Here is a 24999-nt window from a genome sequence, read left to right as displayed (position 1 = left end):
TGGCCTTGACCTTTGACCTTGACCTTACATTTTTCGCACGTCAAAAGAAGTCTTCCTTGTCTACTTATCCTCTTTGAAGACAATCCAAGATGATTTGCACACCCTTGAAAATCAAAAATTTGACTTCTAAAGGAATTTTATCATCAAATCACTTGGTTCTTTGCTTATCTGCCAACATTCCACCAAGTGTGGTCCAATCTGAATGTAAACTCTCTGTGTTATTTTGTTCACTCACGGACTGACAGACAGATGGTCACACAGGACCAAAAACAATCCCCTCGCATTGATGATTCATGTATCGAGTGTAGGAACTGATCTAAGTTTGTATTTGGTGTCTGGGTTTGCTGTGCATGTGACGTAAGCATATCATCACATGCACCCTCACAGAGTGGGAGGAAGAGTGTATTCCAGCAAACTACATAATGTAACACAGACTACTACACAGGTAGTGGGCCAGTGAGTCAGTGCGAGGAGGGAGGTAATATGATCGCACAAATGACACCAACATCCTGGGCAAAGTGCGACTCAGCATCTCTGTGTTTGACTTTGTTTCTACACCAAATGTGCAGAGGAGGACAGCTCACTTAGTCTGTGTGTTTAAATCTTAAATATTTAACAGTGATTACGTAATTTCTGGACTGTCTCTCTGAATGCAGGGTTATCTATTATTAATAATTTGTTCTGATATCTGATCTCTTTGTACATCCTTGCGTACCTGTGTGTACAGTATACGTGCAGCGTTTAAGATCTATGACATGTTCTCGTTTTGTCTCCTCTGATCTTAATAAACTACTTCCCCAATCATCAACATCTGATATCATGTTTACAGTGACGTACATCACAAACGCACGTACAGCAGAAAACAGCAACTACAATGTTATAGTACAGCAATATATATGTTTGTCACCAAAATTACTCCAAAACATAAAGGCCACTTTTCAAAAAACTTGATAAAGAGGTATTGCTTGGAGGGCTGGTGCATGGGCAACACCCCAAAACCAGGAAATGTCATCATCACTGCAAGATATTTGATTTGATCTTTTTTTTTCCCACCTTTAACACTATGAGACCCAGGATTTGGAAATGAAAAAAGGTTATTAAATTATAGTAAAGGTGGTGAAACAGCTGTGAGTGAGTAAAAATTGTAGGAATCTGTGGTAATAGGGCTGAACTCCTCCAAGCAGGTGGAGATGCTGTTCTACTGATGTTCAGGGCAACATGAATCATCCTAACTGAGTGCAAGAAAGGAGTTCTTGTTCTCTGGAAAGGAAAGGGTGACTGCCCGCACTGCAACAACTACAGCGGCATTACACCGCTCTCTGTGCAGGGCAAGGTAGATTCTTAATAGGATTCAGTGGCTGCCGCAGTCTGGCTTCACACCCAAGAAGTCAACCATCGACCGCAGCCAAACTCTGTGAGCACTCACTGAAAGCAAGCGTGAATATCAGCAGTGCTTCTTTGCAGTCAAAGTTGATTTTCACAACGTGCTGGCTTTGGTTGAATGGGCTGCTCTCTGAGAGAAGTCAGTGGACATCATAGAAAGAACTGTGAGTGCTGTGAGGAATGGTGGCAGAGCCTCTGACTTATAGTGCATCAGGACAGGATTCACAGCGTTTCACTTTTTCCACATTTCAGCCGTATACCATTTCCAAAATGGAGTAAATTCATTTTTTCACACACCACCACATAATGGCAACATGAAAAAAGTTTTTTGATTTTTTGTTTTGTTTTTTGCCAATTAAAAGAAACTAAACTAAGAAATCACATGCATATCAGTATTCACATTTTTTTTACTCAGTACTTTGTTGATGCACCTTTGGCAGCAGTTACAGCCTCAAGTCTTCTTGAATATGATGACACAAGCTTCATGCACCGATGTTTGGGCAGTTTTGCCCATTCCTCTTTGTAGCAGCTCTCAAGCTCCATCAGCTTGGATGGGGAGCATCCGTGCACAGCCATTTTCAGATCTCTCAAGAGATGTTCAATTGGATTCAGGTCTGGACTCTGGCTGGGCCACTCAAGGACATTCACAAAGTTGTCCTGAAGCCACTCCTTTGATATCTTGGCTGTGTGCTTGGGGTCATTGTCCTTCTGAAAGACAAACTGCTGCCCCAGTCTGAGGTCCAGAGCATTCTGGATTAGGTTTTCATCCAGGATGTCTCTGTACATTGCTCCATTCATCTTTCCCTCAATCCTTACTAGTCTCCCAGTTCCTGCCACAGCATGATGCTGCTATGCTTCACTGTGGAGATGGTACCTGGTTTCCTCCAAACATGATGCTTTGCATTCACACCAAAGGCTCCAATCTTTGTCTCATCAGACCAGAGAATTTTGTTTCTCATGGTCTGAAAGTCCTTCAGGTACCGTTTGGCAAACTCCAGGTGGGCTGCCATGTGCCTTTTACTAAGGAGTGGCTTCCGTCTGGCCACTCCACCATAAAGGCCTGACTGGTGGATTGCTACAGAGATGGTTGTCCTGGAAGGTTCTCCTCTCTTCACAGACAAATGCTGGACCTCTGACAGAGTGACCATTGGGTTTTTGGTTACCTCCCTGACTGAGGCCCTTCTCCCCCCATTTGTTCAGTTTAGATGGGTGGCCAGCTCTTGGAAGAGTTCTGGTGGATCCCTACTTCTTCCTTTTAGTGATGGTGGCTCATCATACTCATTGGGACCTTCAAAACAGTGGAAATGTTTCTGTACCCTTTCCCAGATTTGTGCCTCAAGACAATCCTGTCTCTGAGGTCTACAGACAATTCCTTTGACTTCATGCTTGGTTTGTGCTCTGACCTGCACTGACAACTGTTGCACCTTATATATAGACAGAGAGGTGCCTTTCCTAATTATATCCAATCAACTGAATTTACCTGAAGTGGACTCCAATTAAGCTGTAGATGATCAGTGGAAACAGGAATTGGAACAGGAACAGAACTGTAAGTATTGTATGTAGAATTTTAAGGAAACAAAATGACTTACTACTTATATTTGTTAGACAGAAATCCAATCCAATGAGTCATTTTATTGAGTGCAGGGCCAACGCAGACAAACACTTTCACACTGCCACTTCACACCTACAATCAATTCAGTCATCAGTTCAGCTAACTTGCATATCTTTGGAAGTGGGAGAACCATCAATGCTTAAACTTCCCATTTATCCTTCCTCTTCGATACAAAAAGATGTCACCCATTTTTAATTATTGATGGATAACGATTATGTCATCTAGTCATTTCAGCCTGAATTCTCACACCAGAGACTCACTGTGGAAGACACAAAGAGGAGAAAAAGATGTAAGAAAAGGTGCAGCTTGTGTGAATGAGGAAAAGGAGGTCAGTGCCTGAAGGGGTGGGCCATCACATGGTGCACACACTTCTCAACATGAAGACACTGTGACCCTCACAATCCCCCCCAACACACACACACACATTTGAATGTGACGGTGGACACCAAATATGTGCATATATTTGTGCACCCCAACAAGGTTGCAAAAGCAAAGTCTTCCAGAAGTACTAGCAACTGTTCCGACTACTTTGCAAAAACATATAAAAGGAATTGTTCAACTGAGGTTCAGTCTATATACTGAAAGTTCAAGAGCATTATCCTGGTGTTTAAGGTAATGACAGCCACCAATGTGTTACAGAGTTATATCAAAACTAAGGGATCCAAATTACAGTTAAAACCCATAAAATTGTGAGAACATGAGCTGCACCTCCACCTGCACACGACAAATTTAAAAGGATTACGCCACACGCGCCAGCTACAATGAAATATACCACGTTACCAAGTGGTCACCAGTAACAGGATTAATACAGTATCTCATCGCAGATACCGGGTCAAAGGTTTCAGCCACATTGGGTAACTGGATTTGGAAATTAGGGGCTACCTGTTCCCGTTCTAGCCAAATCAGTCCAGTGAAGTAATGCCAGTTCTACTGAGGGATTATTGTGTGGTGATGCTATCATCACAAGCACTCTCCCACCGTCTATTTATAGTTCACACAGCTCCGTCTCTCTCACTCTCGTTCCGTCTCTCTGTCAAATTCTCCATACTGAATGCCAAATGCATTAAAAGAAGGTCACAAAAAAAGAGCACCAGAGGTGTCAGTCTCCATAAGAAATAAAGCGCACGCTTGCTTATGGATGACGTGTTTCCGGCGATTGTGAACTTTACATACTGTCCTGTATCACTGAAAGTATTTCTGCAGAAAGGTCAGAACCCTCAATTATGACACATTAACAAGTCAGTGGATCTCATTCAGAGAGAGAGAGGGGGACGATGTTTCAGCGAGTGTGACTTATCGTGTCCTGTTCAAGGACACGCTGACCGGACACACAGGTACTGCTGGAACCGAGTCTGGAATGTTTTGGTATTGAGACGGTCTCTTGAAGCCGACAAAAGCACACCACACAACTTCAGAGTATTCTGATGCTTCTTGTCTAATGAGGATTTCAACACGTAACACTTCAGGAAGAGAAGTGCCTGTTTCCCTAATTAATTATGGCGCATTCACACCAATTTTATTCACTTTATACATGCTTCCCTTAGGCAGTATTATTAGACGGCATTGCTTAAATTTTCATTGTTACGCGGATGATACCCAGCTTTATCTATCCATGAAGCCAGAGGACACACACCAATTAGCTAAACTGCAGGATTGTCTTACAGGCATAAAGACATGGATGACCTCTAATTTCCTGCTTTTAAACTCAGATAAAACTGAAGTTATTGTACTTGGCCCCACAAATCTTAGAAACATGGTGTCTAACCAGATCCTTACTCTGGATGGCATTACCCTGACCTCTAGTAATACTGTGGGAAATTTTGGAGTCATTTTTGATCAGGATATGTCATTCAAAGCGCATATTAAACAAATATGTAGGACTGCTTTTTTGCATTTACGCAATATCTCTAAAATTAGAAAGGTCTTGTCTCAGAGTGATGCTGAAAAACTAATTCATGCATTTATTTCCTCTAGGCTGGACTATTGTAATTCATTATTATCAGGTTGTCCTAAAAGTTCCCTGAAAAGCCTTCAGTTAATTCAAAATGCTGCAGCTAGAGTACTAACGGGGACTAGAAGGAGAGAGCATATCTCACCCATATTGGCCTCTCTTCATTGGCTTCCTGTTAATTCTAGAATAGAATTTAAAATTCTTCTTCTTACTTATAAGGTTTTGAATAATCAGGTCCCATCTTATCTTAGGGACCTCATAGTACCATATCACCCCAATAGAGCGCTTCGCTCTCAGACTGCAGGCTTACTTGTAGTTCCTAGGGTTTGTAAGAGTAGAATGGGAGGCAGAGCCTTCAGCTTTCAGGCTCCTCTCCTGTGGAACCAGCTCCCAATTCAGATCAGGGAGACAGACACCCTCTCTACTTTTAAGATTAGGCTTAAAACTTTCCTTTTTGCTAAAGCTTATAGTTAGGGCTGGATCAGGTGACCCTGAACCATCCCTTAGTTATGCTGCTATAGACTTAGACTGCTGGGGGGTTCCCATGATGCACTGAGTGTTTCTTTCTCTTTTTGCTCTGTATGCACCACTCTGCATTTAATCATTAGTGATTGATCTCTGCTCCCCTCCACAGCATGTCTTTTTCCTGGTTCTCTCCCTCAGCCCCAACCAGTCCCAGCAGAAGACTGCCCCTCCCTGAGCCTGGTTCTGCTGGAGGTTTCTTTCCTTCCCACTGTCACCAAGTGCTTGCTCACAAGAGGTCGTTTTGACGGTTGGGGTTTTTACGTAATTATTGTATGGCCTTGCCTTACAATATAAAGCGCCTTGGGGCAACAGTTTGTTGTGATTTGGTGCTATATAAATAAAATTGATTGATTGATTGATTGATTGACATGTGAACTCTGATTTGAACCATGAGAGCAAAACTCTGCTTTGGGCACCTGCTAGTCTGTTTTATGGCCATCAGTATAGTGTGATATAATATAACATGGGGGTGGTGGCCAAGTGGTTAGTGCACTGGGTTTCGGTGCAGAAGATTCCCCCATTTTTCCATGCAATGTAGAGATGCGTCAGGAAGGACATCCAGCGTAAAACCTGTGCCAATTCAACATGAAGATCCACCTCGGATTTGCTGTGGCGACCCTGAGTGCAAACAAGGGAGCAGCCAAAGGGACTTACGAGTGTAGCATGATATAATGCAGATAACAATAAGAGAACAGTCATCAATCTCAGATTGTAACTGTCCACAGCACAGATTGGGAAACTATCTGACAAAGTTTTTTAGATATGGAGAGCGGGCAATAGTTCAGGGCATTAAATGCACCATCACCCAGCATGCAGACAGAGACAGTGAATGCAGGGTGACTGCTGATTCTGTCCGCTGCAGCGTCTCAGCCCCAGACTGGGTACAAAGATAAACATGTCACCTTAACCCTCTGGGGTCCGAGAGCATTTTTTGGACAGTTCACTCGCCTGGCATAAATGTTTTATTATTGCTGTTAACAGCTCTCCCTGCATCCCACAATCAAGTTTTATGTCTCTTTGTTTTCAGGACAACCTGTGCTTTCAGAATATATATGTTTTTGTTGTGTTTTATAAGTGTAATAAAGGTTTACAATCAAAAATAGGTGAGGAAAAAATAAAGCGAAAAATAATTTTCCACACACATTTATTCAAAACACACAGCAAACTATAATAAACAACTGTTTTAACACTTTCTAAAAGGTAATTTGAGGTCTTGTGTGAAAGACTGTACAACAATAAGGTTCAAACAATAAACACAAATGCACATTTTGAACAATATATACAAAATGGTCTATGCGTTTTGTTGTCCATTGATATGGCAAACAGTGCTTTACGCAGAGAAAGCAACAGAGTTATCCAGTAACATTCACATGCAAACTAGTGGAGCAATCCTGATAGTTACACACTCTTTGAGCACGTGAGATTGTCATCAGAGGCTCTCTGTGTGCTCCTGCTTTCACTGATCACTGTGCATAATGGCACAGGGCACACTAAGTATGTACTAATAGTATGTACTCATTGGAGCACCCAGGGGGCTATTCAAACAGGCTAACAAGTAACATATCACTCCTGAAAACGATCTTTGGCTTTTCACGTGAGGTAAATCTGCCCTACGATTGGATTTTGGAAAACCATGTGACGGTGAACCAATTCCGATTGGACACTCACATTGCGCACATCATCACACAGCTTCTATGAGGAGTACAAAGATGGCCGATGGCTGGCTCAAAAGTCCGCAAAGTTAACTTTTCAGCAAAAAAAAAAAAAGTAAGTTTCTATCTCATATTATTCAAAAGTTATTTAAAATTTAGTAAAGCTTGGTCTTAGCCGCCATATACGACGGCGTCGACCCCAGAGGGTTAATCTGGATTATCTGATAAATTAGACAACTGGGTACTTGTAAAATCCTAGCAACAAACTTCTGGTAGTGTCAGGACGGGCGGGAGCCCGTCACCTGGGGTGGCTGGACCCGCAATACAGACTCCCAGACTTGACTTAGGTGAACGAGAAAACCTGGTCTTTATTTCAGGCAAGGGTTCGGTACACATTTGGTCAGTCAGCGTGGCAGAGGTACAAACAGGATCAGGCTGAGGCGCAGTCAAAAACAAGCAGGGGTCAGAGGCACGAGCAAACACCGACATCTGGGATGAGGCAAAAGGCATGGCCGAGGTAACAGAGCAAAGTTCAGTACACGGCAAGACAAAAACAGGAATGTGATGGGCGCTGGAAAGTGTACAAGACAACAATCTGGCAGTGTGCTGTGAGACTCTAAGGGCTTAAGTAACAGGTGCTGTGAACAATGTGCATGTGCAGTCTAATTAGGAAACAAGGTGCAGGTGTGGAGGGAAGATTCCAGAAAGCGGGCGTGGCTCATGAACAAAGACACAATGTTGTGCAAGACAGTGAGGGAAGAGAGCACAAGGTGGAGAGAAGAAAAGACAAAGATGTGTGAACAGGAGTCAAGAGTGTGACTAAAGGGAGTAAGCACAGTGGCATGATGTAATAGACAAAGACAATGGAACAGGTGCAAGAGTGTGAGTAAATGGAAACACAAAGCAGACATAAACAAGGTGGGAGACAAAGACATGGGGCAGGTGTAGTGAAGTAACATAAATAACTGGGCATGAGACAAGGAGCAAAGACTTGATGGGAGGTGCGGAGTGTAAACAAATGGCAAAAGCAGAACAGAGCTAAAATGGGAATCAGGGGCAGAATATAACACAATAGCAAACCAGACATTAACATGAGAACTGAAAGAAGACACAAAGATAAAACTAAACTGGACTGACTAAGAAAACAGAGTGGTTAAACAAATTACAAAATAAAACAGAGACTGAGATCAACAAAACCTGACACTAAAGCACAACAGATAATATAACAAATGAGAAGAACAAAATAAACAAGTGGTAAACAATGAAAACACAAACTGGCTAAAACAAGGATGGAACAGGACAACGGCTAAAGTATAAAAGTAGCAAAGAAACAAAGTGACAAAGCAAAATAGAACATAGCAGAAACACATGATGAAAATAAACCACTAATAAATCAAAGCGGGAACAGAAGATGCTGCAAAGAAACGGGCAAAAAAGGGATCAAAGCCTGGAACAGGGCTGGTCATGACAGTACCTCCCCCCAACGGACCGCCACCGGCGGTCCCCAGAGAACCACAGACCCAACCCGACAACGGGCGGGAGGCCGGGGGACCCAGGACGGAGGGAACCCAGAGACAGGGGGCACTCCACCAGGCCCAAAAGGCTGGAGACCCCAAGGAAGACTGAGAACACGATCAAAAACAGGCCAGGGAACCAGTGGGCGGAAAACAGGGTGAAAAACCGCAGTAGGAGGTCGGCCATATGATGGGACCCGGTGCATGAAAATGTCACGGGACCGACCTAAGACAGGGTCCGGGGGGCGACCATGTGGTTTATCACAGCGCATAATAGAATCAGGGATCTGACTATGGGGGGCATTGGGCTTAGGGGTGGAGTCAGCGGCATCAATCAAGCTAGAACGACGGTCAAAACATTTGGGACCCCCTATAAAGGGAACCAACCGCCTAAAGGGGATACTCCTTAAATGGAGGAAACAGTGAAACAGGGGAAAAAGCAAAGGCCAGGCTAATCCATAACCCCCATAAGAGGTTAAACCGTATAAATGGTCCAACTTCCAATGTCTGCATTGAAGCCAATCAAAAGAGTATGGACTCAGCAGAGATGTACATAATTTTACTATAGCACCAAGGTGAGAAGCCACAGGAAGTATATGGGAGGTGTAGATTGGTATGACGCAAAAACTACATAAGTATCGCACCCATTTGCATGACATGGAACACAGGTAATGCAAAGAAACCTCATCTGACAGTGAGCTACCACTGAAAAACTATTCCTTCAAATTACCCAATAAACAGCTGACTCCTCCAGATAAAGTCAAAACGTGATCGGGAATATGATCCGAGGATGAACGAAAGGACTCAGCACCTGCGTGAGTGAAGTTAAATTCTCCAAAATTACAGACATTCTCCAGGGAGGAATCAGACACTGACATAAGTATGTAGCCCAGCATTAAACATATGAAAATCATGAATTTCAGCAGTGGCTTGTATGAGACATATTTCAGAACTCGATGTGGTAAATTTAACATATTTTCAACAATTTTGCAAGAAACTCTGCTTAGTTTCAGACATAACGTCCTTAACAGATGTTCAATTGCCGCACTAAATAACCATGTCATATTTTGACATGATGCCTTCAAGTAATTTATAACAGATTCACTGGCATGAAAACAGATCAGCATTAACCAGATGAAAAGCAAAAAAACACTAACTGTCCCACAGTTTTCATTCTCAGAGGTCGACCTTGAGGTGAACGCTGGCGCGCCAAGGAGGTCCTCTGGACCGGCTGCCCTGATCGGCTGCGTGTGCACGTGAAACACACTCTCAGGTACCGCTGCCGGCCATGTTGCCGGGCACGTGAAAACCTCTTCAGGGGCCACTGAGGGTGAATCTGCAGTGGAGCACATGGAAGCTGAGTCGACAGCAGGCGACAGAGAGGCGGAGCAGCCCGGTAAACACACGACCGGTGTGACAGAAGCGGCAGCTTTGCGTAACGTCACCAGCAGTTCGACCGCATCACACACGGAAGCAGATTCAGCTGCAGGTGACAGAGAGGCAGACTGGGCTGTGGATGATTCAGTAGATGATGAAGATGACGTGACGTAGAGTGCGCCGAGACAGAATCAGCTGATACCGCAGAGAGAGAGCTGTGACAGGTGACGTGGAGCATGCCGGGATCAACTCAGCCGGCGTCGTTGAAGCAGCTGATCTGAGTGACGTCACTGGCAAGGCTGCCATGAGGCGCACGGATGCAGACGCGGCTTCAGGCAGCAAAGAGGCCGGGTAGGCTGCAGATGATTCGGTGGATGAAAGTGACATGGTGTGCGCCCAGACGGAAACAGCTGGTTCTGCTGCGAGAACCCAGCCAGGTGACGTTAACGATGCCGTTCCGGGCGGCGCCACTAGCGTAGCTGCCGCTGTGTGCGCTGAAGCGGAGCTGGCGGGTGCAGCCGAGGAACTGGAGATCACCACAGGAGAAGGTGTTGAGGCCCTCCCGGAGAAGATCACTGGAGGTGACGAGCATGTTCCCGAAGGCTCTACTGGCGGTGGCATGGACAAGGACTGCCCTGAAGGACCAGTGGATGTGGCCACCAGAGAGTGGACGGGCAAAAACAGAGCCTTAGTGGTCCTCAACGCAGCCATCGCTGAAGCAGGTGTTGGTGGAGTGGGCGCAAGGAGTCTGCGTGGTGCCGGGACTGGAGCCTCCTGGGCTGGGCGCGCTGACGTGCTTGCGCCCGAGACGAGCGGCTCTACAGGATCCGGATCGGTGTAAATCACTCGTTTTCTCCGTGGAGCAGGCTTGGGAGGGGTCTGGAGTGAGACTGGCCTCAGTGGCTGCATTTCTGGACCTGGAGGCAGGAGGTAAGTAGCTGGTTTCTGTGTTGCTGCATGCTGAGGGGTGATGGCTGCGTCAGAAAGCGTGATTATGCGAGGTTCTTCGCTGCAGGCGGCAGTGATATCTGATTCAAACAAAAAGTCAATTGGGTCCTCAATACAAGGTGGAACCAAACCCTGCTTAAACTGCGCTTTTATGTTAATCAGTTCGGGGAAAGTGGTTAACAATTCAGGCTCAGCTAGGAAAATCTGGTCAAGTGCCGAGAAAATCCGCCATTTACTCCGCTGACTTTGACAGTCCTGAAATTCAAAAAATAGGTCTTGTATTTTAAATAAATATGTAGCCGTGCTCTGTAATGCTACTTCTCTGACTCAGAATCTTCTTCCTCGTCAACATCTGTCCAGTCTGACTCATCGTCCTCAGATGGCAGGAAGGCCTCCGGGTGATTCATCCACTCTGGCCGCTTTTGCTCACAAAAAACATCATCCAGGCTCAGAAGCTCTGGGAAATAGTCAAATAGCCAGGGGTTTGAATTCACAAGATTCCAGGCCTGATCAAGAAAATCAAACTTTTCTCTTGGAGCATAACAGTCTCGAAAACAGACAAAAAAAAAATGAGAGGTCAGAAAAAAATCCTCTTAATCACCTCAATATCTGGGAGTAGAGCAGCAATTTCCATGACAGGAGTGGAGTCTGCGGAGTCCATGTCTTGACAGATTGTACTGTCAGGACGGGCGGGAGCCCGTCACCCGGGGTGGCTGGACCCGCAATACAGACTCCCAGACTTGACTTAGGTGAACGAGAAAACGTGGTCTTTATTTCAGGCAAGGGTTCGGTACACATTTGGTCAGTCAGCGTGGCAGAGGTACAAACAGGATCAGGCTGAGGCGCAGTCAAAAACAAGCAGGGGTCAGAGGCACGAGCAAACACCGACATCTGGGATGAGGCAAAAGGCATGGTCGAGGTAACAGAGCAAAGTTCAGTACACGACAAGACAAAAACGGGACTGTGATGGGCGCTGGAAAGTGTACAAGACAACAATCTGGCAGTGTGCTGTGAGACTCTAAGGGCTTAAGTAACAGGTGCTGTGAACAATGTGCATGTGCAGACTAATTAGGAAACAAGGTGCAGGTGTGGAGGGAAGATTCCAGAAAGGGGGCGTGGCTCATGAACAAAGACACAATGTTGTGCAAGACAGTGAGGGAAGAGAGCACAAGATGGAGAGAAGAAAAGACAAAGATGTGTGAACAGGAGTCAAGAGTGTGACTAAAGGGAGTGAGCACAGTGGCATGATGTAATAGACAAAGACAATGGAACAGGTGCAAGAGTGTGAGTAAATGGAAACACAAAGCAGACACAAACAAGGTGGGAGACAAAGACATGGGGCAGGTGTAGTGAAGTAACATAAATAACTGGGCATGAGACAAGGAGCAAAGACTTGATGGGAGGTGCGGAGTGTAAACAAATGGCAAAAGCAGAACAGAGCTAAAATGGGAATCAGGGGCAGAATATAACACAATAGCAAACCAGACATGAACATGAGAACTAAAAGAAGACACAAAGATAAAACTAAACTGGACTGACTAAGAAAACAGTGGTTAAACAAATTACAAAATAAAACAGAGACTGAGATCAACAAAACCTGACACTAAAGCACAACAGATAATATAACAAATGAGAAGAACAAAATAAACAAGTGGTAAACAATGAAAACACAAACTGGCTAAAACAAGGATGGAACAGGACAACGGCTAAAGTATAAAAGTAGCAAAGAAACAAAGTGACAAAGCAAAATAGAACATAGCAGAAACACATGATGAAAATAAACCACTAATAAATCAAAGCGGGAACAGAAGATGCCGCAAAGAAAGGGGCAAAAAAGGGATCAAAGCCTGGAACAGGGCCGGTCATGACAGGTAGCCCATATGGCCATTTGATGGCAGCCAATTCTCGCTACCGCATATAGGAAAAGTCAACCCAGAATGCATTGCTCTGTCAACATCTGGGTTTTTTTCCCCCAGTCAGATGAAATTCTGGTCCAATTGTTTACAATGCTTGGCGGTCACTTTTTTTTTCATGTTTCTACAAGAAAGCCACGCATATTTATCCGATTTTGCAAGAGTGTGACCATGAAGGCTTGGAAAGGAAGCAATGTCACATTAGGAGTCTCAACGGGACAGCTGTGGTATGAACTCGGACTTTAAAGCAGTTGGCAATACTAGCTGTTAATGACGTCTATGTTTACCGGTTTATTAACTGTGGCTGGTCAAATGAAAGAATAAAAACATGCAAAGTTGACGATGGCAATTAGATGTTTAATGACGGTCATGTGGAGCTTGTGGAACTTTGAAATATGTAAGGTTACAATGTCCTGTGAAGCAAAAGGCAGTGGTGGACAGCAGGATATTCTCCGTGATTACTGTGTGCCGCTTAAGCAGAAGTAAAATCAGCGGGATCCAGATGTGTTGCAAGGTACGGCTTTATTTATATATGTATTTACTACTTAGTTTGTTCAGTCTGGGTTACACGTGCATTACACTTGTATTTTTTAGCACTAGCAGCGCCAGTTAGAGTGAAACCAGAAAAACAGCTGATTGTAAATCTCTTCCAAAATAAGGTGAATAACAATTATGTGCCCCCCACACGGTGTCCCCGATGTGACTACATACAGTAGGGAGATATACTTCCTTACAGCGCGCAGCTTGCTGCAAGGATGGGGGAAGCCAGCCCCGGTCTCCCCTATCCTACAGCACTGATGCGCAGCTCTCTGCAAGGAGAACTTTAGCAGCTGAACGAGAACTTTTCCCCCCAAGAACTCTTCCCATAGCTGCACAACGATCCACACCAGAGAACCTTTGTGCTCTGTCCCACAGAAAAGGCACATTATGAGGAACGGGGAAAAAAACTGCGGCGTGAAAGGGCAGATGATTCTCTTTTCTTGCCCGTATTAACAGACGATAGTTCGGTAGCAAATATAATCAGCAGAAAAGTGAGTCACGATTGACATCTTTAAATGGCTTTGACTACTTCAGCTCTCAGAGTGAAACTCTGTTGAGGGCCAAGTGCCAACCAACCAGATCTGCAACTCTGTCCAGATCTGATGTGTGGATAGGTCACAAATGTGTTGCACAAAAGTTAATCAATTGAGTTTGTGAGTGAAGAAATTATTTTGCAAGATAAAGGAAGCAGTAATTAATTCCTGCATCCTAATCTTGTTTTCATCTTTTCTCTTCTAACCACTATCTCAAAGAAGCTCTGAGGCAAAAACATGATATCCTTTGTGTTGATCAGATACTTTAACAATATGAAATTAGTGACAGTTTTTCTTCTCAACTCAAGCCAGTGGTTCACAGCCTGAGGGACGGGACCCCTAAAACAAATCATAAGACAAAACTCAGGTGTCACATGATAATTACATCAGTGGAAAAAGAAGGAAAAAAAAGTCCTGTTGTACAAATTGTATTCACTCAATAGATTATTTGGGATTTACATGACTGTTATGTTAACAAACATCACTTATTTTTTAATGGGAAAGTTGAATAGGTTTTCTGCAAGTCTGACCTCTAACAAATCTTTAATTTTGAGCTGAAACAGCCAATCAACCATCAGAATTACTGCCAAATACTTTGATGGTCAATTGGTTGTGTTTAGGTCCTGCAACAGACTGGCCGCCTCTCACCAAATGACTGCTGGGACAGACTCCAGCCCCCCAACACCCCCACCCCCCATGACCCTTAACCAGAATGTGCAGCTTTTGTAAATGGGTGGATAGATAACAGTTTTTAATAATTAATCAAGGAAACATGACAAATATTTGGTTCCAGCTTCTCCACTTGAAAAATGTTCCTGACTTTCTCTGATTTACATCACTGTAAATTAAAATTTTTAAGGGCTTCCACTGATAACTAGAAAATGCCAGACACTTTGACACTTCACCTTTATTTACTCAGAAAATCTGTGACTGTCATTCTTGCACAGTTTTTAATAGAAATGAAGGGCCACTTCACACATAACGCGATTGAAGCCGACTAGCGCACGAAGGAGGAATTGCATGCCAATCCTGAAAAATCGGAGCTGCCTCTAATGTCTCGTATGCCTGTTGCTACAGCTATTCGCACACACCAGCGGACGAAAGACAGAAGTGCCTGTGGGCTGTGAGAGCCCATTCAAACCCTCTCGCAGCAGGTGTCGGCCAAATTCCAGGTGACACACACGAACATCCAACACTGCTCGCTGGACACTTTAAAAATGTGTGGCCATAGCATGAAAATAGTGAGCACGCGACCACTTTCAAGCTGGCTGTGGAATTTGTCTAAGTGCTCCCACAACTGTGGAGTTGCCAAGCAACACACATGTGGCATGCCAGAATGTCGGCTCCCCCCTCAACACATGTGCTGTGCCTGTGTATTGCACGTGTTGCACCCCCCAACATGTGGGTGCGTGTGTTTTGAATCTCCCCCACACCTTGGGGGAGCACATTTGCATGACATGCTGATACTTATGTACAGACGGGGAGCAGCCAGCCAGAGTGCACACAGCACAGCGGGCTGTCTTTCAGCTGATCGCTGAGACTCACTGACAGTTGCAAATGACAGCTCAGTGCACACATTACAAACACAGAGACCACAGCCAGCACGTCACAGGACTACAAGCCAACAGTACCACAAATACGCCACTTTCAGTCACGTAGCACCAAAAATACGCCATAACAAACGCTGTTTTGTCAGTTATTACGGTGAAAATTAAAGACTTCCTCTTTGTCTAATTTCTCTTTTTTTAATATGTTTATCTCCTTGTTGATTTTAGGCATTTTACCCTCCTGTTATAGGACAGCGATGGTAGTGCAGTGGTAAAGTTTCCATCTATTAATCAGAGCGTATGTAAATTGCAGGTTTGAATCCCGCGGGTGGCAGGTATTTTTTATTTTCTGTTTCCCCACAGTGGCGCACGATGTGGTTCCACACATTCCAACTGTTTTTTCTTTTTTCTTTTTCTCCACATCAGTGGCATGATGTGGTGCAACACGTTCCAGCTGCTCGCACTATGTTTGTGCACAGGCACGAGCGTGCACAAAACCGTCGCCGGTGTGTCGTGCATGCCTGTGCAACCATGCGTCCCTCACGACAGTAGGTGGAATGTTTTGTGGTTCCCCATTTCGTGCTTGGTACGTGGATTATCTCCCGGTTTCTTTGTCTTTCATGTTATGTGTGAAGGGACCCTAAGATTTGTTCAGAAGCAAAAAAAAAAAAAAAGAACTCTTGAAATATTCAAACCATGCAGCAGGTGGGAAGTGTTGAACTTTGAGAGATCACAACCCAAAACAGGTGGTTCCGACTTATGAGGAAAACCCAAGCACTCAAGGGGTTGGTAGAACTCAATACATTTAGAGAATTGATTACCTAATAGAAAAATGTATTTACACACACACACAAGGATCCAGCACTGGATGCTGAGCAGCAGCATTGGAGCATCCCTGCAGCAATCAGGATGTCTGTCAGTCAGCAATGACTGGTTATATAATACAGGTGGTAGCAGTCAAAAAAAATTAAAAAAATAAATAAAAATAAAAATCACACCAAAGTTTGTCATCCCCACAGATTATTTTGTCCTCTAATTGAACTTCATGAAAAATATGACCAATTATTGATCTTGCATAACTGCGGAGTAGCCACTTCCCACTAAACACAAACCAGAACACAGATAAATGGTGAACTATAATTCATATTAAAAATCGGCACACGTAACATGTTCACATAATTTCAACTTTTTCTAAGTGTTTCATGTTGGAGCCTCAGTCTGTCAGCAGAACATCCATACAACAGGCACTAGTTCTTAAACTAACATTTCACCGAATTGTGCTATATTTCACCTGTCCAAACAACGCCGATGTGAGGATCGGCTTCAAGCAATATTAAATTGTGTTCTGTCCGATATCGACGTTAAGCGGGAGGAAGAGACGCTTAAAAGTCAGGTTTTTTCTGCGGAGTTTGGCGGCAGCTGTCTTCACAGCCAATACCGTGGTGCGTTAACGGGATTTCCGTGCCGCGCTTTTTCGCTCATAAAAGCAACAACACGAGCAGTCTACTCATTTTTTTAAAGTTGAAGAGATAGCACAGATATATAGATAGAATATCTACCATACCAAGATTTTTTTTTTTTTTTTGTGTGTGAACATGGGACAAATTCATGCAGGAAAAAAGCACAACTTAAAATCAGTATGCAGCCATACACCGAAAAGTTGAGTTTCAGACACTCACCCTTTATGACAGGTCCTTCCAGAACGCTGCTGTAATAAAGTAAAAAAGTACTAAAGAATTGGCTTTGACGGTGTTATTACCACAGTTTAAACCGCTACTTTGCGGGTTGTCTTACCTAAAAATTGAGTGACGGACGGCGTTAAGACTCCGGCGTCCAACGTCACAGACAAACGCGAAGTCACGTAAAGAACAAGGCTGCCTGGTGATGCGTTCACGGGCCGTGGGGAATACAGAGAACTCTGCCTCTGCTGCTGAGTGGGCAAATACCACACGAAAAAGTCGGCACAGCCCGGCGCTTGCAACAGGTAAACGTTATAATTACAGCTCACCTTAGCTCTGAGACTTTTTAGCTACAATTTAAATAGGTTACATGATTCTAATAAAACTTCACGTTGGAACTAAAAAAAAAAATCCATGGTCACCATGATGACTTTTCTATTGTATCCTTCAGGAAATACCAACAGGCAGACAGATTCTGTCACAGTCATGAGTATCCTAATTATAGCTATATTATAATTATATCTACATTGGTGTTGGTTTGCTCAGCCCTGCTGTTGACCAAGGCAGGGATGTACATCTGGAGCTGGTCCCCGGGCGCCTAATGGCGACTTCTGCTCCTACTGGCAAATAGGATTGGGTTAAATGCAGTAGCCACATTTCATTGTGCAGGGAAGATGTTCTTCTGTACTGTGCATATGACAATAAATTTCTTTGAATCTTGAATCTTGAATCTTTGAATCTACTACATGCACACAGACACACATAACAAAGTTACATCCATAAATAATTGGACAGCGACACAATTTTTGGAATTGTGCCTCTGAACACCATCACAATGGAGATTAAATTAAATAATCAACATATGCTTGTAGACAGCTTCAGTTCAAGAGAAATGTCAGGTCACATCTGACATCCACCACACCACAGAACCGTCCCGGGTCCAAGTACCTGCTCGTTTGACAGAAATTCAGTCCAGCAGTAGCCAAGGATCCTCCACCTATTGCCAATAACATCCAATCACCACCTTATGTCACTGGTTAGCATCCAAGTCTCAAAACCATACAGTAAGACAGGAAGCACCAGGATGCTAAAAACTTGGGCCTTCATTGTCCTGCAAAGGCATCAGCATCGCCACACACCTTTGTCTAGCGACCTCATAACTCCATAAACTCTTCCCAAGCATCCCTCAATCTGAAAGGCCGAGGACCCAGAGACATGTATGTCACTGCCGAGATAAGTGAATGTTTCAACAAGTCCAACACTTTCACCACATACAGATACACTTCTGACACCTGAGTCCAGGAAGTCATTAAAAGCCTAGATCTTAGTCCTGATTCAGGACGATCACAAACCCAGTCACTTAGACCTGTCACTTGGCTTCTCAAGTGCTATAATCAGTTAGGGTCACTAATCCTTTCCTTGCTAACAAAAACTCCTAAGTGGCTGGTTTCCACAAACTTTCCTAACACCCAGTCCATGCAAACACTGAACAATAAAGGATCCAGAACACATCCCTGATGTACCCCAGTTTCCAATGGAATTTTTTGTTTGTTTGTTTCTGCTACCACTCCACTCACAGTAACTCTGTGTAGGCTGGCTATGATGTCCAGCAATTTCTGGAGGATCCCACAAATTGTCTGGATGTCCCAGAGAACAAGCCAGTAATTCAAGTAGCTTAACGAAAAATGTTTCTTTCATCATGGTGCACTCTGTGCACATCTGATCCTGTTAGATCTCAGAAGTTAAACAGAGCAGGTCCTGATTACTTCCTACCTCAGAGACCGCTTAGGAACACCAGGAGCTCCACATTATGCACAACTGGAGTTGTGTCAAGAAGAACATCTGGTGTGGCATCCCATTGTACATCTCCAGATCTCCTGTAGCAAACCCCAAGCAACTGGAGTTTGAAGCTGCAATAGGTAAAAAGCCGATTTAACCATTTAGGAAGTACAACCAATTGTATACATAATGTCCCAATTTTCAGAATCCATAAGTAATTTGAAAAAGTAAATGTTGGGATCATTTTCAGTACAAAAGATTGCTTTTACAAGTTTTCTTTTGAGGAGATGGATACATAAGCATTTCCAAGTCACTAAATATATCTTGGACTTTACGCACGTCAATCTTGAAGAAATCCAAACAGTACTGTGCGGCAAATGGCTGGGGTGGTGGACAAGTGGTTAGTGCGCTTTATTTCAGTGTGGAAGGTTCCCAGTTCAAACCCCACCCCTGCCATATTCCTCCATGTAATGTGGAGTTGCCTCAGGAAGAGCATCTGGTGTAAAACTTGTGCCAAATCAACATGCAGATCCACCTGGGATCTGCTGAGTGAACACAAGCGAGCAGCTGATGTGACTTTTTTATTTATTTATTTATTTATTTTATAGTACTGTGTGGTAAATCTGTCTGGAGTAGGCAGTTCTGAAAATATGAGTGACCGTGCAAAAGAGACTCATGAGGGAAGCCACCAAGACACACAGACAACTCTGAAGAAGTTATTAGCTTCTGTGTGATTGGAGAAACTGTGCAAAGTGCAGCTTTGTGTGTTCCACGTTGCATCATGGAACAGAGAAGGATTTTCGTTAAAAGGAAACCGTTCAGACACAGTTTGCCACAAGACACATAGGAGACAAAAGTATAGATTTAATCTTTCCACTCGTGTGTGCATGACTGAAGAGTTCAGATGCAAAACCCAGTATCTCCAAAACCATAAATGTTTAGTTGATGCCAACATGTACTTGGCTGTCAAGAGGACCATCAGTGTGCAAAATATGAAAGAATTTGAACAAACTGTTTTCATGTTATTGATGAAAGTCTGTCCATTTCCGCATAGGGTTTCCTTTAAATCTCCATATTTCTCCATTTGAAAAAAAAATAAAGGACTTACTGGGTTTTGCATCAGAACTCTTCAATATAAGGCATGTTTATTCCAGACAAAGTCTGTGAGAACTATTTTGTGTTCTTTTAAATATCAAAAGAAATTAAATAAGATGAGAAAAGTTCCTTTATTGTGTGACTTTGTTTTGTTTCAGGTGATTTTCGTGACGTGTCAACGAAGTGTATTTATTCCCGCGGTACCTGAACGCAGCGGGATGTGGTGTGACAGACAGGTCGTGCGGTGACTCAGAGCTGAGTCACAGCGTCGTGTCCCGCCCACACTTCACCGTCAGCCAATAGCGTTCACGGTGCCCACTGAAGTCACGCAGCGCACGCAGCCCTTTTCAGTGCACAACGCTTTTGATCAAAGAGAGAGAAAATGATTCAAATTAAAGATGCGAAGAGTTTTCTTTATAACGTGTGTCTCTTTGACTTAGAACATATATTGTTGTTGATATTATCACATTACATCTTTACTCGTGTTCCTTGAACCTACAGCGAGATCAAACTTTGGTGCATTTTTCACAATTACCGCTTGATGGCGTAGAACTTTCAGGAAACACAACTCAAAAATTTAACAAGATGTCATACAGTCGATTATCAAAACACAGTTTTACATTGTTTGCACATTATTTCTGTGTATTCACTGATAGGATTGATGTGTTTTTTATATGGTTTAAAGCAATGGTTCCCAACGTGGGGGCCACCTGCAGGTGGGGGGTCATGAGAGGTTATGAAAAATTATCATTTAAAAAAAAGTCTGGTTTTAAACTTTGTAATATGTTGAAACTTATCTACAAATATTGGGATTTTTTTAGAATGTAATTAGAAGTAGCAAAACAAAGCCATGTGTTATCTTTATTTATCTCACCTAGTAATACATTATATATATGGAATTACTTCATCTTTGTCTCATGTGTTGATCAGAATTTGATTAAATGTTTTGGGTGGGACCCAGATGATTTTCAGGTTTCAAAGGGGGTCCCTGTGTTCTTAAGTTTTGGATTGGCTGGTCTAAAGGTTTAGTAATTAGATGTCATTCTTCATGCTAAGCCTCCACAACAGCAAGAGACTGAACACATATTTTGTTCACACTTTAATTCATTGTCATTACACCAAAATATGTCTCACCCCCACCATCCCCATTACCTTTACCCAGAAGCTGAGAGTCCTCTTACCAATGTAATAAAAATATTAGCCTGCATCATTAAATGTCTAATGATGAAGTGTCAGGAATTTTCAATATATTATCAATTATTAATGTCTTTACTTTGATTTGCTGTCTTTGATCTCATTCTCCATCTACACATTTATATAATGTTTCATTAATATTGCTTTCGTTGTTAATCACTGAATTGCAAAAGTAGTTATATTCACTACATTGATTGATTGATACATATCTATTCACTATATTCACTGAACTGTTTAAGTAATCATTAAACTGCTCACAAGATGATCTTTGACTCAGTCAGAGGGCAGACTGTTTTGCTGAGATCATGTTTTTGCTGAGCACAGATGCACGTTGTAATTAACAGTCGCGGTGTGACCTGTGTATTAGTTCAGGGTTACGCTGTTTACTTCATGAGACTGGAGGCTTAAAGCCATAACAATTTCATATCAATGTGAGACCAGACTTTGTGTCGCTAAGGTGTTTTGGTATTTTGTCCTTCCATATGCTTGTATGTAACTTTATTCTAAATAAATATGGGAGGCAGATGGGCGGGGCCTTTCAGAGCGGACAAGAGGGTTGTTGGCGAGGGGTCACACTCGTTTGCTCTCTCCTGATCAGGAAAAGAAATTCAGTGTCTCCTGCGTGATTATTGTCTGTGTTAAATGAGTTGTTCTTTTCAGGTCCAACTCTGAACAACTCCATCATGAAAGCACAGAAATACTTTTTTTTTCCCCACAGTAAACTGTAAACAGTTTGGATTTCAACTGCAATAAACAGACTGTTATTACAACTTTTTGTTCTCTAAAAATGTCAAAGAAATCAAGTGGTCATCAGATTCCCCATAATGCAACATCAATTAATCTGAACTATAAAATTAACTTTTTAGATCTTAATTACAGATTATATAAAATAGAACTTTATTAATCCCTCGGGAAGACTCTCTCAGGGAAATTGAGGTTCCAGCAGCAGTATACAGCAGCACACAGGGTAAGAAACATACAGAGTATCAAAAGACATAAAAAAGGAATTTGTAAAATGTAAATACAAATATAAATACCAGAAATACTGTTTGCTACTGGCTTACTGGCTACTACTTTTCCTCTCCTTCCTGTCCCCTGTCTTCCTGTTACTCCTCCTCCAACACCAAACAGTTCTTTGCCAAAATAAACAAGGCAGAAATGTCATTAAAACCAAAAGAGGTTTTCAGATATGCCGGTACAGGTTGGCATTACGATCCAGCGCTTCAGCAGCTCAGTTGTAGGTTTTTTCCCCATCATCACTGACATAATGTTTTTAATGGTTCTACAGTTCATGCTCATCCTCGATATGACGGCCTTAGTGTTGATGATCCCGCAAGAAGTGTACAAATCATGTCGTGGGAGCCTGTCAAGAAATTATTAACTCATTTAGAACATCAACAAGAAAAACAACAAGAAAAGCACAAACCACATTTTGAAAAGACAGAATACAGATTGTTTTAATAGAACCTGTATTCCAGTTTTCTCAAAGAGTCATGTTAAATTAATCAAGGGCCTCTGGCCAGGTTCTGTTTCGGTTTAAAGCCTCGCTGCACATCAGTTAAGGACCCCTTCACACATAGTACGAATAAGTATAAATCAGGGCGAATCACGGCGGAACAGCTCGTATGAGCGAACCACAAAAACATCGAGCCGACGGGCAGGCGTGAACAAATCCACTGCGATGGTGTTGTGCGAGCAGCTGGGACATGGTGCACCACATCATGCCGCTGATGTGGAGAAAAATAAAAAAAACAGCTGTATAATTAGTGAACATCACTGGGTTGATATTAATAATAAATAAAAGGAGACACAACACAGAACCCTGCAGTTAAATAACCCTGGTTAATTAAAAATAAATGCCACTCACGGGATTAGAACCTGCAATTTACCAAAGCTCTGATCACCAGACAGAAACTTTACCACTGCACTACAATCACTGCATTATAACAGGAGTGTGAAATGGCTAAAATTAAGGAGATAAACATACTATTTTTAAAAAGAGAAAAAAGTGCCATGATAACTGACCAAACGGCATTTGTTACAGAGTATTTCTGCTGATATGTGACTGAAAGTGGCATATTTGTTGCACTGTTGCCTTGTCATATAGTCCTGCGCCGCTCACTGGACACGTGTCTTGAGAGAAAAAAAAAACATATTTTTGGTCATATTTGCATTCTTGATGAAAACCTCTTTTGTTGATTTATATGTATTAGTTTGATAAACAGTTGTGTCATGAATTCAGTCTTATGCCGTTAAGTGAGAATAGATCCTTTACTGTGGAATCCATCATATTGAAAAGTCACATTTTATTCATCCATTTAATTTTCTGCCATTTGTCCGGGTCGTGTTGGCAGCAGACTAAGAAGCTCATCCCACACTTCCCTATCCTTGGTCAAGTCCTCTACCTCTTCCTGGAGATCCCGAGGTGTTCCCAAACCAGCTGGGCAGTATAGTCCTCCAGCATGTCCTGTACTCTGTTTTCTTTGGCTACCATAACTTGTTTTTGCAAGAAGTGAAATAATCAAATACAGCAGTTGGAGATGTAAGTACAGTGTAATTATTACAGGTTTACATCTTTAAATTTTTAGTTAGTTTATGCCCCAGATGCTGAACCTGCCTCTGTGACAGATGGGGCAGTACAGCTTTTAATCTTTCTTTGACTATATTGGACGTTAATTTATCTGTTGTTGTCAGAGGTGAGACACAGACCCAATAAATCCCAATTTAGATATACGTGAAGACTTTATTAAAGTGACAAACATGCAAGTTATGCAATGATACCAGTGTAATAAAATTATTGTCCACGACAATAGACAAAATGTAGAGTTAAAGTTTGTGTTGCGAATGACACAATGTGGACCTCTCACTAAACTAATTAGGTACTAGAGTCACAAGAACATTACCTCATTAAATTAAAACTGTTTATAAAAAAAAAAAACTGAGTAAATAAAACAAGAAGGCATGCTTGTAAATGGTAAATGGACTGCATTTATATAGTGCTTTTCCATCTGCATCAGACGCTCAAAGCGCTTTACAAATAATGCCTCACATTCACCCCGATGCTAACTACACACCGGGAGCAATAGGGGATTAAGGACCTTGCCCAAGGGCCCTTAGTGATTTTCCAGTCAGGCTGGGATTTGAACCGAGGATCTTCTGGTCTCAAGCCCAATGCCTTAACCACTAGACCATCACCTCCCCCATCTGGTATGCAGTTCTTAGTGTTGGTTTGATCACTTTGATAGATAAATCACATGTTCATAGAAACATGTCTTTTGTGTTCGGATACAGTATTTGTTTGGGCTGTCTTTAAATTATAAATTAATCCAACGTCAAAAGATAAGTTGAGACCTTTAACAATCATATTGTGTCTTTTCATGTCATAGTCACAAATGATTGATGGGTTGAAGCTATAAGATATTGAAAAAAAAAATCCTTTTTAATTAAAATTCTAGGGTGCCTCACAATTATTTGGCCACGTTTCCTGGAAGACTGATTTATTAATAAATAACTGTTACTGAGATTTCTGAGGAGATTTATGACAGATATCATATATTTATATAAGATAACATTTTATTAATTATCCCGAAGGAAACTTTAAGGGTTCCAGATGGAAAAATTAAAAACAAGATAAAAAATACACTGAAGAATAACATCTTGAATAATAGCAAAATGCAACAAAACTTAAAAGTAGAATAAAATACAATTAGTAAAAAATCTATGAGGGATATAGACACTATACGTGAAGAGACTCTAC

At 42.5% G+C, this 24999-nt stretch overlaps 1 protein-coding gene across 2 annotated transcripts in view; it reads right to left on the bottom strand.

The window, feature by feature from the left end:
- The window catches only part of sertad2b (SERTA domain containing 2b), a 135226-nt gene extending 117913 nt beyond the window's left edge, over positions 1-17313 (bottom strand). For both annotated transcript variants that reach the window (XM_034184665.1, XM_034184664.1), the window contains exon 1: positions 17175-17313. The gene's annotated coding sequence lies outside the window, so the exon portion shown is untranslated. The remainder of the gene's footprint in view (positions 1-17174) is intronic.
- Between the last annotated feature and the right edge of the window lie 7686 nt (positions 17314-24999).

This window comes from Thalassophryne amazonica, chromosome 13, assembly GCF_902500255.1.
Source record: "Thalassophryne amazonica chromosome 13, fThaAma1.1, whole genome shotgun sequence".
NCBI lineage: Eukaryota > Metazoa > Chordata > Actinopteri > Batrachoidiformes > Batrachoididae > Thalassophryne > Thalassophryne amazonica.
This window is presented reverse-complemented; position numbering and strand designations above follow the sequence as displayed.